The following is a 12,013-nucleotide window of genomic DNA, read 5'->3' as shown; positions in this document are numbered from 1 at the left end:
CTTGATTAGTTCTTCCAGAGCATCGTTTTGGTTCGATTACTCTGATGTCCTGTCTGAACAGGTTTCCTTGCTCAGATTCTCCTGAGTTTCAATCCCCTACAGACCTTGGCTGAGTAGGTTCAAAAAGATATTTATGCTCTACCATCAGAGCCCAGGAAGATCTGTTTTATTTTCTTCCATCCACCACATGGCTGTGAAGTACAGCTATCCTACTGTGAAGTCACAACAGAGTCAAGACATCAAGGTCTTTTCTCAAAAATAGTGGGATGCAGCATTGTGTTCCTCTGACCTCATGGTACATCTCATATGCCATTCCTATGCTTGTATAGTGCCATTATTTTTAAACACCAAGAAAAGAGATGCTAGCCTTAGTCTTGGCAACTCAGGTACATCTCTCATATTTTAAATATCAGTCTCACAGAAAGACAAGAAATTTAGATTTGGCCGTTCTTTGAACTGCTGAGTTTTCCTTAAGGGACATTGACTCCACATAGGGGTCTTTTTCATATGCTTCAGTATATTCAAAAACACTGCAAAAATAAAATTTGAACCTGAAGACAACCATAGATATCCTCATGTTTTATCTTAACCTTGTGAGCTATAACACAACATCGGATGGTTTACCCTGGTGGTGTCCTGACATGTTTCTGCATATAAAATTCTCTCTATTAAAAGCACAGATAGAGACAGAATGGATTGCAGCCACTTGGAAAAAAAAAATAAAGCCCCAAAGCATTAAGGGTTGGTAAGGGACAAGATTACTTTCATCCTGCCACAGCATGTTTCAATTTAACCACTGCATCTCTCAGCACTTTTGGTTCATATTCTTTTACCACACAGAGAAACAAGTTTGGTATACGCCCAGCCTTACGAAGGGGAAATGATATTTTGGGTCATCAGCTCCACCCACCATGTCCACCCACCCCATGGCTCGATAAGACTTTTGAAGTGAACCGGTCTCAAACAGGAGCGAGAGCACACTGCCTGGGGTCAGGAGGGCTTGGGGAGCTGGAGAACAAGGTTGGGAGGCATTTCGGGAGCTTGTCAGGGCCAAGAGGCTTTGTCAGCAAGTCCCTCACCTCCCGTTGCCTGCGAGGACCCTCTGCCCCACCACAGAGGCTACCAGGCACCTCCTCACCTCCTGACCCAGCTCCTTGTTCACCGCCTCCAAGGTGCCAGACTCCCACCCGCAGCCTGAGTTCAGCAACTCTTCACCATTTTAGCTAGATGACTCCTCTTTGTCCCTTCCACCTCTCAGGCAGACCCATCCACCTCTTTGTAAGCCTTCCCAGGCCCAGGCAAATCACAACTACTATTATTTTTTCTACATTTTTTTCTTCCCCCAAAGAGATGAGGCAAATTGACTTCCAAACCAGAGAATTGCTCCCAGTGTTTTGTGCAGCAAAAGGATTTATTCTTATGCTGCACAAAAACCAAACAGATGCTTTAATGGAGGATAGCCTGAAAACAGGATTTCTCTGCTTTGCTTCAACAACCTAACATTTATTCCTATATTCTTGTGAGGCTGGTATGTAAACAACAGGGAGTGACTTGCTGTGCTCAGGAGACCTTAGAAAAAGAGTTGTATTTCTCTGCCCTCCCAAATCCAGTAAGTCATCCTCCTGAGGTTCAAAGACTTTCTGAAGCTCATAATTTAAAAATCCAAGGATTAAAAATAGGTTGCTGGAGTTCTTTACCAACAGAAAAGTATATTGAAATTGTTCCATTATTTAATAATTCAAATCCCAGATGCTTAATTAAACAGACTTGCTACACGGTAAAGAGAATAAGAAACCATATATTCCCTTAGTTAACTTTGGTGATTATCATGAAAGACTTTTCATGCTCCATGGGTGTTCACTCCAAGTCAAACTTTTGAAGACAGACTTGACACTCCACAGGTAAATCTCATGTAACAAAACACTCACTGCTCACAGGACAGGGGTGATGCAGCATCTTATCAGCATCTCTGTGCCACATGGGGCCATTCTGTAGAATCCGCAAAGGAAATTATGCTCAGCAGAGCATTTTAACACAGAATTCTGTTATCTTTTCAGACCAGACCAAACCTCAAGAAAAACAAATGGTCTGCTCAGCTCCTCATGCCTGCTATTTTGCCTGTTTGGAGATTTAATTTGAAAGCATCCACAGCATGTGGAGGAAACAAAGAAGTCTTTTCTCCCAGTGCTCCACCCTTGAGCAACAAAATGTTTTCTGAGGGAAGAGCTGCAAGTACTCATTCAAGTCCATTTCCTTGGTATGGCTCATTGTAACCTTCAGACTTTTAATCCAGTGCTACAATCCGACACCAGCTATTACCAAGGCCTCTTCAGGTGGAAGTGAAGAAGGGCATGCACAGAATGGGCTCAGGCAATACCTGCCTTGTTCTCCAAGGATGGTTATGTCAGATGTAGACCTGTGGCTAGGCAGGTACCTGACAGCAAGATCAGGTGCTGCTCTGAGAGCTACAGACACAATACTTCATGCTGCCCTGTTGTTTCACAAAAACAACTCACAACAGCTTGGGGTTTTGCCAGAACACTGGGGCATGTCTTCTACTCCTCCTTCTCCAAGGTTAGCTGGGGACTTTTGTCCCCACCAAACACCAGCAGCCATCATACCAACCCCCAGCCTGCAGCTTGTCAGTGAGCACTCCTGAGCTGAAGGGATTACTTCAGCGATCTTCCTCTTCCCAGTTCAACACCCCACAAAACAAGCTCTGTGAATGCCCTTGATGACTGTTTCTGGGATTGAGGGCTGGGTACCGAATAACTTCTTCCCTATGACTCCTACTTCATAGATAGATATCCCCCTAGCCAGCAAGTCTTGTACTTAACAGTGGTGGCACTATATACTTCCATACCAAGTATTACACAAGACATCAACTACATACTATTTTCTGAAGATCACAATCTCTACTAAATTGCCAGCTGTCTATGCAGACCACTCAAGAGCTATTTGGGTATGTTAAGTACAGATGACAGAGCTGATAACAGTGTCTAGATGTGCCTGAAAGATTAAATTCCATCTGCATCTTGTTACTTTTTGTCATTTCATACCTTTTTGGAGTCTTTCTATGTCGCAACAACCAACTGGTAAAGAGCTTCTACACAGGCTCATAAACTTAGAGAACAAAATCCTCTAAATGCTTTTTTTGGATGATCAGGTGCCTGGAGACGTGCTACAGTAGATATTTTAGTAGCCCTTTAAGTGGGAAGACCAGTTCAAGAAAAAAATGGATGGGCTTCCCACTGCACCAGTGTCCATTAACATCCTTTTAAATTGGGTTGGGTAGGTCTTTGTTGCAGCTATTGTATCTCAGACTCACCATTAGGCTTAGTGCTTCCAGCAATGCAAATAAGAGATCTGTATTCAAAAGCTTTTCAGTCCCTCTTACATTTTCAAGATGAGCATGTATTTGTTTTCACAAACCAGAACCAGCCTTATCCAATTACAGCCTTTTCTGTTTTCCAGTGTGCTCCTCAAAAATATATTGAAGGAAGCTTAAACATACTCATTTTCATACTGATATGACCAATTCTTAAAAACAAACAAACAAACCAACCCCAAACCACAACAAAACAGAACAAAAAGCCCACTAAACCCGAAGACTTCACTTTAATAATTATTTTCTGCTCACTTTGAAAACTCTTCCTCTCAACTAAGTGGGCAAAACAGAGGAGCTGCAGAGCACCTTGTTGTTACCCAATTTGCATTTCTGGGCACACCACACTGCCTGGGTTTGTTCACTGTGAGTTGTCTCCATCCTCTGTTCTTGATCCACCCAGCAGTGAAATCGCAGTCCCTGTCCTTTGTCTACCTGTGACTGGAGCTGAGCCATGGTGGCAAGCAGACACTTGGAAAGCTGAATTCACTGGCACTCTTAAACAGAATGCTATCTCAGTAAGAAAGTTTAAATTAAAAAAATTCTAACAAAAACTGACACTTGCTCTTCATAATTAAGTGCAAGCCAACTGAATTACTGTGAAGACATGCCACAGACAAAAGCATCCAAACCCTGGCATCCCTGTGTCCCTAGCAGGCTCTGAAAGAAGAGCTCTAGCAGCTTGTACTGCAGCAGACCATGACTTACTTCTCTTTCACTGAATCATAATAGAATCATTTTGGTTGGAAGAGACACTCAGGATCAAGCTTTGGGAATCCAGCTCTTGTAGAGGTGCAGGCAGAGGCTGAGAGGTGCCCAGGCTCCATCTGCTCCCACTCAGGGTGCAGGTATCAGCTCACGTGAAGCTGCAGGCACAGCTTGAGAGGCACAGGGACATCCCTCCCAGCTACCACCCAGGTGTGACTCTCCAGCAGTGGAGCTGTAACTGCGGGTAGGGTGAGATCTCTGTTGCAGCTCTGCACCAAGCCCAGGGAAAGCTGACAGCATTGAGCACTTCCAGGTTTTTCATGAAGAGTATTTCACTGTATCCAGCACAAGGTATACCATACAGGCCGTGAACGAGGCACAGCATGACTTATGGCTGACTTCAGTGGGCTTTAGTTTGATCCATAAATCCTCCAGACACTTCACAAGAGTGTTGCTCAGCTCCTGCTGCCTACAGCCTCGCAAGCGGTAGACATAAATACCTCACATTAGCATAGCTCCCCATGACTCATTTTTTTCTCCCTTTTAAATATAGCAGAATGGATATCCAGTGGATACATTCTGAGCAATAAAACTCATATTGTTACTGTTTACTATGCAACCAAACAAAAAAAAATTCCCCCTGCCAACTCTGCAACAGCTTTGTCCCCCAGACCCAAAAGACTGGTGCCCCTCATGAGGCTGGCATGGAGCGAAGGCAGCTCCACTCTGCTAGGGAGCCCAGGCAGCACAGAGACACAGCGTAGTGGCAGCAGATGTGGAGCCAGCAGCTGGGCAGAAGGCTTCATCATCAACCCAGCCACTTACATCAATTTTATTAAAAAGAGCAGAGCTGGCTCTGGGCACAGGAAAAGCAGGGATTTGCCCAGAGGAGCGGATTTTCAATAGCTGTGAAGCAGCCTTTGTAAGCATTGGAGAAGACAGGCTTGCTGAAGAAGTGGTGTTGGCATCTCTAGCTGGGGGATGCTTCCTATTCTCCATCTTCCCTCTGACATACATCATCTTCCTCTCTCCATCAACACACTTTGCTTTCTTCATTAGAAAGGCCAAATCCCACCTTGTCCAGCCAAAGAAATGCCCTAAGCTGCCTCAGAAGCACTGAGAAGGAACCTGATGGGAAGAACATGGACCAGAGCTTGATGGTTTTCACAGGAATTGAGACCTGGTTTCAGCACCCTCCTGCCTGTCCTGCTCCAGACTTCCCTGCGTGATCCTGTGTGCTCTGTTTAGCTTTACTGAATATTCCAGTTCCCCAGCTGTACAAGTGAGATAAATAGCAGGTCCCTATCTTGCAGGTATGTTACAAAATAAACAGATTTTGCATTACAAGTGTTACAGGAATGCTTTAAAAATTGTACAAGTACCAAGAATTATCCATCACTGCTCAAAAAGAAACCTAAGATTGATAGCAAATTAGTCTTACCTATACAAACATAAGTACTAAGGTATGCAAGACTCCTTTCTTAGTTTATCTGTTTCTTCTGATAACCATGTTTGCCCTGGTGACTCAAAATATTCCAGTCACAAGTTGTTTGAATTCAGTGCACCAGATGGTGTCTGGAGAAATGTATGTTTTGCTCTGTCTACAGTGATGGCCGAGACATCAGTCATCCTCCTCTCTGTCCTAAAGACATAGCTGAAAATACATGTTCACATACATCCTGCTGTCAGGTTACTGAAGAATAGACATTTTCACATCTTGGACCTCTCCAGTAAGATTATCGACGAGAATCTATTTTCCACAGTATTTTTCTAATACTTTTCTCAACCTCCTTATTAAATATCTGAAATGAGTGGCAGAGCTGCCACTCTCATCCGAGAAACTGTCATTTTTAAGACATGATAACAGAAGCCTTTTCTTAAAACTTCCAGGAGTATGTGTGGCTTCAAAAGCTGATTCCTGTTTAAAATAATGACTAAGACTCTTAGGAATCCAACTCCCAAAGTCACACAGGTAGTTTTGAATATGTTACCCTTTTAGAGTAATTATGCCATCAAAGTTCCAGTCAAAAGCTGATGAGCATTACTAATATATGCCGATGAGTGAGCCTGTAAGTGAAAGACCTTCTTACTTTATTTACACTCCAGTAAAACAGAAAGCACACCAAGACTTATTTTCACAAAGAAGAGTAACAGACCTGACCCCAGGAGATACTCAGTGAGGTCAACCCACAGCCCAGGGAGCAGGTTTATTGCAAACTGGCTGCGAGCTGATGCAGTTGTACTCACTTTCACTGGAGATGATGGAAACTTGGAGTAGCTGTTTGGTCTTCTGTGAACTAACACCAGTCACTACATAAACCAGTAGTGTGGTCTGGCCTACCACGTTTGATCATTACAAGTCACCACTCAGAAATAAAATAGTGCCCAGGAAGTCCTCAGTGACACTTATCTCTAGACTGAGAACTAGGCAGATGCAGCTGGGAGTTGTCTGGGAGACTGAGCAGAGCAGAGATCAGCAAACCATTTTGGGGCATTTCCTCCGCACTTGAGAAAATACATAGATTTTTCCCCTCCATGAAATGAAGTGTTTGCTGCAGGTAGGTTTAGCAAGTTAACCCAGCAATGAGAACTGTTACACATTCAAAAGAGAGACTTGGTGTGAAACTATGTAGAATCTGCAGCAGTTAAGAAGGCTTAGACAGTGGAGGGGGCTGAGAGGGATAAAGAAAGAATAACTCATTTTACCACACTGCATAAAGTTACATATTTGGTGCAATATTCTTTCCAGAAGGAGACCTTTAAAAGAGAAGAGCTGGCAGGCAAGCAGGTGTTATGTTACCTGGGAGAAGGAAGAGGGGAGTTGGCACACTTTTTTAACTTCCTTTCTAGTAGCAGTAGAAGAAAGTACAAGAAAGTAGTTCAAGTTTTTAATTTCAAGTCCACCAACAGCAAATTCTCAGAGGCAAACAGGATTTAGTAAAAAATTAATAAAAAAACTTCATTTGTAGAATCATTGACCAATTCTGCTGATCAATTGTGGTCAGAAGAGAAGCAACAAGAAGGGGAATCTAATCCCACAGCATCTCAAATACTTAGATGCCTTCTGAAGTATCTCGGCATTTGCTGTATTTATGTTCCCAACACACTCAAAGAAGAAACTTCTACTATGCCATTTTAGAAAGAAGAAAAGTGGGCTCAATGAGAGGCAGATTCAGTTGTGGGTTAAGAGTTGATGACGTTAGTCTGCCCTCCCAAAGGCAGCCTGTGATAGAGAAGGTACCTGGAGCCAGGTTTCCCATCTCTTCAGCCACTGGACTGCTCTCTGATTAAACGGATATTTCTGTGCAGCACTAACCTCCACTTACTGAAAAAGTATTGTCTGAGGCAGTAAAATTAGCAGGACAGTGAGTAATAAGTACCATAAGCACCTGAAGTACTGCAAAGTACTTAAAACTATTGTTAACCTCCCCCAATCCTGCCCCCACCTCTTCCCTCAAGCATTATTTCAGGAGACATATTTTTCTATAATTATTTCATTATCTAAGAACAGGTGGCCAGTTTGCCATATCGCTATGCAAGATTTCCATACTTATTACTCCTCTGCTGACATTTTCTCACATATCCATGCATGCATGCATCAGCAATTGCTCCTCTACATTCTCAAACAGAGAACAAGAGTCATAAATCTCAAAAAAATAAGTATGCCAAGAAATTCAGCATCTGAAGTCACAGCTGTTCATTTCTCCTCTCTGTTCAGAAACAGACAGTCATGGCTTATTGCAGATGTTATTGAAGTTGATAGGATTGCTCTAGATTTAAATTGGATACAAACATTCAGGATGTGACCCACTGGAGCACTGGACCTTCATTTCCCCCCATGAGGAAAAATAGAGCCAGTGACACTCAAGCAGAACAGGAAGGCTGCACTCCCCTCCCCACTGCCTATCTTCTGGCAAGTCCCTCTGTAGGCAACAACAGAGAAAGAAGCAGGAACTCCACCAAGGAGTGGGCTAACGTTCCTCCCATCTGCCAGTCCCACACTCATTCTGTTTTCACTTGAATCAACCCCTCCCAACCCCTTCTGCTTTATGCTTCATTAAACTTGGGTGCTTCAGACACCAAGAAAAATATCATTAATCTTTGAAAGGTCACTTTCAAGGCACAGTTCCATATCTTTTAACACCACTCCTCTTCCTCAGCCCTGTCTATAGTACTGTCTTGGAAGCCTGAAAATAAATTCCATATTTTCCATATTGAATCTTTCCCCTCAACCCTGATCTACTGATTTACGACAGTGAAAACTTATGCAAACACCAGTCTCTTCTGCCTCTTCATTTTTGTGGTTTCAAGTCAATATTCTCCATCTCCAGAACCTGGAGTGTCCTCTGTGTCAAAGGCTTGCACCATGCTGAGGTGTAATCCCTCCCACCCCCGCAGGTAAGAGAGGTAAAGGGATGCACAGACAAGGAGAAGTTACAATGCTGAGGCAAGGGCAGGTCCTGTGTGCAGGGACATCACACTGCACCACAGCCCCTGCACAGGCTTCGGAGGCTGAGCAACGTTGGAGCGAGGAGCGACCAGGAGTGACAGCGTCACAGAAGCAGTACAAAGCAAACAAACCAGGAAAAACCAACTACAGACTGGTCCAGTCGAAGTCTACAGCCTAAAACTTCCATAGGGCAGAGTAAGTCGTCGTAGTGAATTGACTCGCCTGTACCCAGCAGGTGAGCAGGGATGCCCAGTTCAGCAACCAGGGCCATGTAGGTAGAAACTCTTGGCTTGAATCCAGCCACAAAGAAATTTCACACTCAAAGTGGGAAGTTTAAATGGAAAGGGCAGAAATGAGCGAAGCCAAACAGCTTTCCTCAAGGAGCTGTCTAGAATTAAGAGCAGAAAGGAGAAGAGTTTCTGCCCTGATGGTCTCAACAATGTAACAACATGTGGTGGAAGCTAAAGGGACATGCGGGTCTTGGGCACAGGACACCTTTTCTGCCTGCAGTTAAAGAGGAGCACTAAGGAACCACAGCACCATGTCAACAATAATGATTCATCACATTCATTTGTCCTATATTCACTTGTCCTTACGTTGCCCTCATGTACTACTTTGCCAATGACAACACCAGCCCATTTACAGGACTTGTCTTCCTCCTTCCAGTCCCTAAATGCCAGCAGGTCTCCCCGAGCACCAAAAAGTGTATGGGGAGAGGAAAAAAATACTTTCTAATTGCCAGATGATACAGTTTCATTCCTCCTTTTTGTTAGCCTCAGTCTCAGTTTAAGAAAAAAAACACCCAACCTAAACCATACCAAAAAATCCCCATGAAGGCGGCAAGCTTTGTTTCTGTAATTCTTAGTTCCCCTGCAAAAACTCTTGAGCTTGTGAAAACACCCACCAAAAACTTCAGTAAATTGAAACTGCCTTTCAAATCATATCTGAAAACAGAGGCTGGGCCAGCTCTGACTCTGGTGCAGCTACTCTGATTCAGGAGTCACGCAAGTGGGGTGCTTGGCCCCCTGCAATCTGGGCTATGCACTCTTATCATGTGGGTTATCTCCTGAAATGGAGAAGTAATATCAAAGAAAGTAAAAAAAGAACTGATGCAGAACTATAACACGTAGAATACCTATTTTTCTATATGCTCTATTATTTTTGAAGAGATGCTGTCAGTGTTGTATTCAGGCTCAAGTACACAGAAAGAAATCTTATCTCTATTAGGCAGTCTAAAGCTATACTATCAAAGTTTTTCTTTTTCAAGCTATTGCTTCATAATTTCCCTGCCACACCCTTGTTCTCTATCTTATATTCTGCTATTTTTTTCTAAATTAATACACCAAATTTTTGGAATGACCCTAAAAGATTCAGAGCAACAGACAAGCACCTTTCATAAAGAAAAATAACATGAGCTGACCCGTGCAGCCTTAGGCCTTTGAAATGCACCTTTCTTGTGCAGAAATGGCCTGAGCTAACTAGGTAATTTCATCGTGAAAATTCAGAAAGCACATCTACATTCAAGTATGACTATAAAGTTGGTGCGCTTTTTCTTAGTACCAACTATCGTACAAACAACAGCTTCCAGGTAAGACATAAATAGAACATTTCCAATCAATACCATCCCTCTAAGCCTGTCATAAAAATCTGAACTTAGATAACTTAAGGAATTGGTGGCTTAGATTTTCACACTTCCATAACATCAGGCAACTAATGTAGAAAAGTGCCAGCTGATGCGTGCATTAAGTGCTGCAATTACCTGTGCTGAGGGAAAGTCTCACATGGGTGTCAGGACTCCGCTGTGCACTTTGCTCTTCTAATAAAACACCAGCCTCTACCCCAGACCGCCACAGTGTAAAGTCCCGATTTGTTGGATAAAGTCATCAGCTCGATAGGGAAAGTTACTAGAGCAGTCAAGTATAGGGTGCTGAGACTGGTCCACCCGAGGTCTAACTCTTAACTTGCTCCTCAACTTGCAGCCAGCATGGCTTTATCTTGCTTTCTCTGCCTGGGAAGCAGGGTTTTCTAAACACTGTTTCTAAGGCTCTTGAACCGTTTAGAAAAAAAAAAAGAAAAAAGTTCCAAGTTTTCTTTCTAATCCTCAGCAATCCCAAGCACAAGAGCTGAAAATTCCTTGCCCTTGAGCTGTCGTTCAGTTCATTTTCTTAAGCAGAGAAAATGTAAGAGCAGAAAAAAAGTACCTCCCCTTGTTTCTTTAGAATTAAAGATAGCATCTATATCTTTCTTGTAGAAATCTAGCAGATAACTCAAACACATGAATTTGAAAGCTTTCACAAAGCATTTAGTAGTCCAAGGGCAGCTTTAAATGCACGATAACAAAACTTGTGACACGCAGAATAGAACTCGAAAGGGGTAGGAGAGTGAAAGACAAGCACGGCTCTGAATCTGCTGGGGCGGTGGGGGGGGAACCCCCCAATACAACAAAAATCCAACAAACCCTTCACTTCCAAATATCTTTCATTACACAATGTAACTCGGAGTGACCCCCTCTTCTCCCCCACACCCCCAGATGAAGACCTGAAACCCAGGGCGGTCCAACCATTGCTTTACACGGTCCGTTTTCAAGTGTTCGGCAGGCAAGGACAGAACCCCCCCCGGACACCGACAGCCCACCGAGACCCGCGCCACAAGGCCACCGTACCGTCCTGTCCCAAGCCCGGTGTCTGGCGTTGCTGAGAGCTGCGGCTCGGCGGCGACGGTCGGCAACAGTCCTTTTTCCTTCCCGACACGGAGCTGCGGGCAGGGAAAGCGGCGGTGCCCGGGGAGCGCTCCTGCTGGCGGGGTGCGCTCATGCCCGAGCGGGGCACGGCATTTCAGCAGAATTACTGGGGGAAGACAGAAGGAGAGAGGGCAAAGCCCCGCCACCGTTACTGCGGGGTGTCACGGTGATCCCACCCCTCCCCCGGGCTTTTCACGCGTGGAGCGCCGTAACTCCTCGCGGAGCCATCCCGCACCCCCTCTCTTCCTGGGGGGAGAAGCGAAAGAAACTGCGATTTTTATTGCTTGTGTTTTGCTTTTTCCCCTGGTGGAAGCACCACCCAGCCTCGAGCCCTCCAACCCCTCTCCCCGCAGCTCCGCTCACCCCGGCGGCCGAAGCCGCGCCCTCAGCGCCAGCCCATGCCCGCCGAGAGGCGCCCGCGGCCGGGTAGCGCCGCCGGCCCCAACCGCGCCCGCTCCCGCCCCGGCGGCCACGGCAGGGGAGCCCGCACCCGGCCATCCCTTATATCGCCGCGGCGGCTGCTATAAATAGCCCGGCCCCGCCACCGGGGGCCGGGTCGGGTGCCGCCGGCGGGGGTTTCTCGGCTGCAGCCGAGACCCGCCATCACCCGCGGCTCGGTGACGGCGACGTATTTCTCACTTTTAACTCATCTTTGTGCCGCTCTCCGGCGGGCGCGGGACAGCGGAGCGGCGCCCGGGGAACCCGGGGCCCGCCGACCCCCGGCGCGGCA

General features: G+C 45.2%; 1 protein-coding gene across 2 annotated transcripts in view; it reads right to left on the bottom strand.

Moving 5' to 3' along the window:
* MRAS (muscle RAS oncogene homolog) overlaps nucleotides 1–11,777 on the bottom strand; it is a 41,400-nt gene extending 29,623 nt beyond the window's left edge. For both annotated transcript variants that reach the window (XM_082057129.1, XM_082057128.1), the window contains exons 1-2: nucleotides 11,647–11,777; nucleotides 11,206–11,389 (exon numbers count right to left, since the gene is read on the bottom strand). The gene's annotated coding sequence lies outside the window, so the exon portion shown is untranslated. The remainder of the gene's footprint in view (nucleotides 1–11,205; nucleotides 11,390–11,646) is intronic.
* Nucleotides 11,778–12,013: the final 236 nt, after the last annotated feature.

Source organism: Streptopelia decaocto (genome assembly GCF_964273445.1).
Source record: "Streptopelia decaocto genome assembly, chromosome: 6".
Lineage (NCBI taxonomy): Eukaryota > Metazoa > Chordata > Aves > Columbiformes > Columbidae > Streptopelia > Streptopelia decaocto.
This window is presented reverse-complemented; position numbering and strand designations above follow the sequence as displayed.